Raw genomic sequence first — 6,472 nt, 5'->3', positions numbered from 1 at the left:
TTTTTGTGGATCTAGAGAAAGCGTATGACAGCGTACCCAGAGATGAACTGTTGTTCTGCATGACGAACTGTTGTTCTGCATGCGGAAGTCTGGAATGACAGAGAAGTATGTTAGAATAGTACATGACATGTATGAGGGCAGCAGAACAGTGGTGAGGTGTGCTGTAGGTATGACAGAGGAGTTTAAGGTGGAGGTAGGACTGCATCAGGGATCAGCACTGAGCCCCTTCCTGTTTGCAGTGGTGATGGATAGGCTGACAGATGAGGTTAGACTGGAATCCCCATGGACCATGATGTTTGCAGATGACATTGTGATATGCAGTGAAAGCAGGGACCAGGTGGAGGAACAGTTAGAACGATGGAGGTGTGCACTGGAAATGAGGAGGAGTAGAGGAATGAAGATTAGCCGAAGTAAAACAGAATATATGCGCATGAATGAGAGGGGTGGAGGGGGGAGAGTGAGGCTACAGGGAGAAGAGATAGCGAGGGTGGAGGACTTTAAATACTTGGGGTCAACGGTCCAGAGCAATGGGGAGTGTGGTAAGGAAGTGAAGAAATGGGTCCAAGCAGGTTGGGATGGGTGGAGGACGATGTCAGGTGTGTTATGTGACAGAAGAGTCTCTGCGAGGATGAAGGGCAAAGTTTATAAGACAGTGATGAGGCCAGCCATGATGTACGGATTAGAGACAGTGGCACTGAAGAGACAACAGGAAGCAGAGGAGGTGGCAGAAATGAAGATGATGAGGTTCGCTCTATGAGTGACCAGGTTGGATAAATAAGAAATGAGCTCATCAGAGGGACAGCCAAGGTTAGATGTTTTGGAGACAACGTTAGAGAGAGCAGACTTCAATGGTTTGGACACATCCAGAGGAGAAATAGTGAGTATATTGGTAGATGGATAATGAGGTTGGAGCTGCCAGGCAATAGAGCGAGAGGAAGACCAAAGAGAAGGTTGATGAATGTCGTGAGGGAAGACACGAGGGCAGGTGGTGTTAGTGAGGAGGATGCAGGAGATAGGCTTCCTTGGAAAAGGAAGACACACTGTGGCGACCCCTAACGGGACAAGCCGAAAGGAAAAGAAGAAGATTCATAAATATGTGAACAGAGGACATCGAACCCTCTGAATCATTGTAGAAAGCAGTTCATTGAACACGTCATCATTATTATCATCATTATTAGCACATATAATCTTTAAATCACCGCAGTGGCCAGCATGCCGCTATTGGAAACCAGTTCTTTTTGAGAGTCGGTTCCCTGTAATTTAATTCTTTTGGAATCGCTTGTTTGCTTGCCTGAAGATTCTGCTTATCAATCCTGTTTAGACGTAATTGAGCAATGACATCACATGCAACAAGTATATTGTATGGGGTAGGCTATTGGGTTAGCTTGTGTTAGTCTTCAGGTTCAAGGTTGGATTTGTGAATAAATCACATCAATGATCCTCAAGTAAACACAGCTTTAAAAGTTGTCATCTTAGCTTCTGAATGTGGAGATCTTCTCAGAATAGGCGGATCTATTCTAGTGGGATGCAGGGCTGCAGGCCATCCTAAAATCCTGAAGAAAAATCTCAAGTATTTGCCGTATCACCTTTAACGGAAAGCTGTGACACAGCACTTTTTCAAAATAACTATAATATTTGAACAATATATCATTTATGGATTGGTTTTTACGTTAAAAGTCGCTGGAGAGTGAAAATACATTTCTTATGAATTTGACTCATCACAGTGTTGTCAGCAAACCTGTCTTATTTGAATGATAAAAAAAAGTCATCACATATAAAGAATTAATCTTCAAAATTGTGAAAAATCAACCGTTCTCTCTGCTTTCAACCACTGTGAGCATGTCCTCTGAAACCTCCCCGTGCTCAACTGTCAGTTGTCAGTGAAATACCACCACCAGTCCCAGAAAAATGGATGCTACTTCGTCGAGCAGCTTACTTATGCCTACACATTGCTACGTTTGAGCTGCAACATTTCCCACTTTGTAGATCAAATATGTCCCAACCGAGTCGTCAAGGGTTTTTTTCCACGCCGCGACAACTAGGCGCTCTCAAACGGCCATGCACCTGCACAAAGCCCCAAGCCACACGCTGACTGTCAAGTCGGACTTTTATAAAAAATTTAAAAAAAATTCAAATTTAAAAACTTCTTTCTCGCTCTTCTGCCTTGTGCACACTAACAGCCAACAACAAGGTGCTCTAAAGTGCAAACGCCAGCTTGATGCCCCGGTCCACACGCTGGCTGTCAAGTTGGACTTTTGGAAAAAAAATGTCCCTCTCCATGATCTTCTATCTTTCTCTGCAAGATGTTCATGTACTCATGGCGCGACAATGAGGCGCTCTAAAGCGGCCATGCTAGCGGACTATCTGAGGGAAAGATGTATTTTCAGTGTGTAGGCATAGCTAGCTAGCTAACTGCATGCTGCAATTGCGCCGGATAACCGCTGATGCGAGGCAGACATGATAACCACTAGGCTGCCCTTAACACTCAGGCATGTCTATTTTCATATACAAACCATGTTAATATTGAAACGATAATGGTTTCATTTTCAAGAACTTCACTTCCAAATGTTTGTTTTATCTCTGAAACGGAGATAAATGGCCACAGCATTTCTTCCTCCACCCGCAGTCCCACGATGGCATTTCTCCTGCATCAGTGAATAAGCATGCAACAAACAACAGCCAGCTACCTTCTATCACCTTCAAGAGCCACTGTTTACATTTCAGTGACATTAAACAAGAGCCCATCTCACTTTGTGTGGAGTTTCTACACAGTGTGTGGGACCAGAGGGGCAAACCAAACAGCTTTGCTCCGTGGCAATGACTGAAGAAACCTCAGCAAAAATGACAGAGGTGGGTCAATATGACCATGAAGTGACTTTGGTGTCTTCATCAGAATCACTCAGCCATCATGAACATGAAGCAGAATAATTAACCTCTGAGGTCTTATTATAAGTGGCCAAACATCTGCACACATACCAGTGTGATGATCCATCCATCCATCCATTTTCTTTACCGGTAATCCTCACGCGGGTCGCAGGCGCGCTGGAACCTATCCCAGCTATCTTCGGGCGGGAGGCGGTGTACATCCTGAACCAGTCACCAGCCAATCGCAGGGCACATAGAAACAAACAACCATTCGCACTCACATTCACACCTACGGGCAATTTAGAGTCTTCAATCAACCTACCACGCATGTTTTTGGGATGTGGGAGGAAACCGGCGTGCCCGGAGAAAACCCACCCTGGCACGGGGAGAACATGCAAACGCCACACAGGCGGGGCCGGGATTTGAACCCCAGTCCCCAGAACTGTGAGGCAGATCTGCTAACCAGTCGTCCACCAAAATGTGTTCCCTCCATTTTATTTGATTATATTTCATTGGATGTATGTGATTTTGGCAATATCACACACATTCTCTGCTAACTACAGTGTGCGCAATAAATGGTTAAATTATACTAAATAAAACCAGTATTGTACAGAAGTTATTTCACAAAATGAGTCATTTTGATCATGTACATTCCATTTTCATAATCATATTGAACATTTGGCTGTCCACCTTGTCATTATGAGGTTACCACCCCTTAACAAACTCGCTGATGTTTCCAGTGACATTACAACCAGGATTTTGTCTTTCTTCAATGGAGGCTGAAATGGTGGCTGATTGCAGAAAAACTACACTTATGTTTCCCATTTCCATCATACTGTGAGTGTAGTTGGATGTTGTCAAACTTAACATGTCCACTCCGTCATAGAGAAATTTGAATTATATTTATCAAACAGTACACAGTCAGTTTGCTAGATGCATCCTTTTGCTAAGTGAAGGTCCACTATGTGCTCATAAAATGTTAACATTAACCAAAAATGTCCACCCTTTCAGCAAGCTCACATATTTTGCTGTTTGCATGTACATTATCTGTTTGAAGTTAATATATATATATATTTTTTTTTTTAAAGTATGGGAGCTTGACCAGTACGCTTTTTTAAGAGCATAACATTTAATTATCCATCCATCCATTTTCTGTATCGCTTATCCTCACTAGGGTCACGGGCGTGCTGGACCCTATCTCAGCTATCTTCAGGCGAGAGGCGGGGTACGCCCTGAACTGGTCACCAGCCAATCGCAGGGCACATACAACCATTCACACTCACATTCAGACCTACGGGCAATTTCGAGTCTTCAATCAACCTACCGCGCATGTTTTTGGGATGTAGGAGGAAACCGGAGTACCCGGAAAAAACCCACACAATCACGGGGAGAACATGCAAACTCCACACAGGTGGGGCCGGGATTTAAATCGCGGTCCTCAGAACTGTGAGGCAGATGTGCTAACCAGTCGTCCATTGTGCTGCCAACATTTAATGAATACAATAAATATAAGGTTTAATGGAAAGTTTAAGCTTTTTCAGGGGTGAAATGTAAAGGTCTCAACTGCACCTTATAATACTGACTGGCAAAAGTACTCATACGCTGTACTCAAGTAGAAGTACAGATAATTTTATAAAAAGATTGTTGAAAATAAAAGTACTGATTCAACTCTAAAAAAGTACACTGTAGTATAAAAGTAAAACTTTTTGAATTGTTAATTATACACAATACCTATTTTGAAAACAGTGTGATAGAGGGAAAAAAAACACTTCTCTGGACATAAAATAGTTTCTCGTTTTTATTAACATACAGATTGCTCGTAATGAGAAGGGGAAAAAAGTCACTCAACATGTCGCATGTCGTTTAAAAGCTAGCTAGCGTTTCCTCGACTTTTGCGCAACTATTATGTAGACTATGTGTTTCCATAGATTCGCTAATGTGAAATGACCAATAAAAATTGCTAAATTAGCTACTCCAAATAACTGAAAAAATACACCTTACTTGTATGTGGTTTTTGAGATTAGACGGAGAATGTTCGAATGCCAGAGACTGGTCTTGCTTCTACGAATTTGTTGCCCTCGTTCTTAATGTTCCCTGGTTCAATTTCCTCCATGTCGCTGCTGTCCCTGTCTTTTTCCACCATATAAAACCCCAACATCTCAATCAATGAATGAAGAACCTAAAAGTGGTTGACTTTACCATTCTTCAGTTTTGTCTTTTTTTTATGCCATGTCATCTTCATCTGCGGAGGTTGAAAAAAGTGACCATCCTAATTTGGCAAAGTAAGGAGTACAAAGTACACATATCAATTGACAAATTTAGTGAATAAAAGTAAAAAAGGACAGATACCTGAAAAATCTACATAAGTACAGGAACAAAATATTTGTACTTTGTTACTTCCCACCACTGAAAAACGAAGACAATTCAAAAGACGAATTCAGAATTTTTCCTCATGTGGCCGAAAGAGCTTGTTGAGGCAAAATAAGCCCCACCAATTATTTAACCTCCCTCCAAAAATGTTCCCAGCTCTTCTATTACGGCGCTACACGTCCAAACCTCAGCTAACTGGAGAGGTGCCCAGAAAAACATCAATAACATTCCTCTGCCTCTCACATGCATGAACACATACACATGCGCACACAAATGCATATACACACCACGCCCCCTGTTTATGCACAAGCCCACCCCCTGACAATTCACTGGCTTTGCTGTAAAACAACAGGGGAATCTGCCATGTTGACATGGTGTACCCTGGTACTTTTCCACAGTGAAACGAGGAGGTGGGGTGGGGGTGTCGTAATGTGTTTGTGTTTGTTTTGTGCATTTATTGCTTAACATTCCATATAGTCAAGGTTCACTGTGATCAATTCCTCGCAGTGAAAATGCTCTTTTATCAAGCGTGCACTGGCTGGGGCTCAATATCCGATATGTTTTACACTTTAACAGCTGCACTGCAAATAATAAAAGGATTGCATATGCATAATATGCATTATAAAATGCCAAAGAAATAAAACATTTCAGATGAAGGTTAGCTAAGATAAAGTTTGAACTTCTTACTGTTGTTACTAATTGTGTGGATGAGATGCAGCCTATGGCTAAATCTTTTCCACTTCAAACTTAATCCATTTAGACTGCAAAGATTGATCATGCATTCTTTGGTTTAGGACAACAAGGCCACCATTATTGTGAGTACCCTGTGGACACTAATATACTTAGGACATGGCTGACTTTAAACAGATGATCAAAAGTGACACATGTTCAATCACAGTTTTGTAAGGGGAGCATGTTACACACATGATGATTTCTTGACAATTAATATGCTATTAAAACAGTCAATACTTGACCGATAGTAATTTGAAATCAGGAGAAGAGAATAGTCACGGTCAACTACTTTGGTCTGGAATACTGGTGGACCAGCCAGGGCACCTCTCCAGTTGTGTGAGCAAGTATGAAAAGCCGTGGCCCAATGGCTAAGATCATGCATGTTCATGAGAATAAAAGGTGATTCTTCTTCTTCTTCTTAAAAAGTGATGAGAATATGTGTAATACAATAGATTGATTGATATATAATCGTTTTATGACTAGCTTGTGACTGGAGGAACAGCAA

This window comes from Phycodurus eques, chromosome 13, assembly GCF_024500275.1.
Source record: "Phycodurus eques isolate BA_2022a chromosome 13, UOR_Pequ_1.1, whole genome shotgun sequence".
NCBI lineage: Eukaryota > Metazoa > Chordata > Actinopteri > Syngnathiformes > Syngnathidae > Phycodurus > Phycodurus eques.
This window is presented reverse-complemented; position numbering follows the sequence as displayed.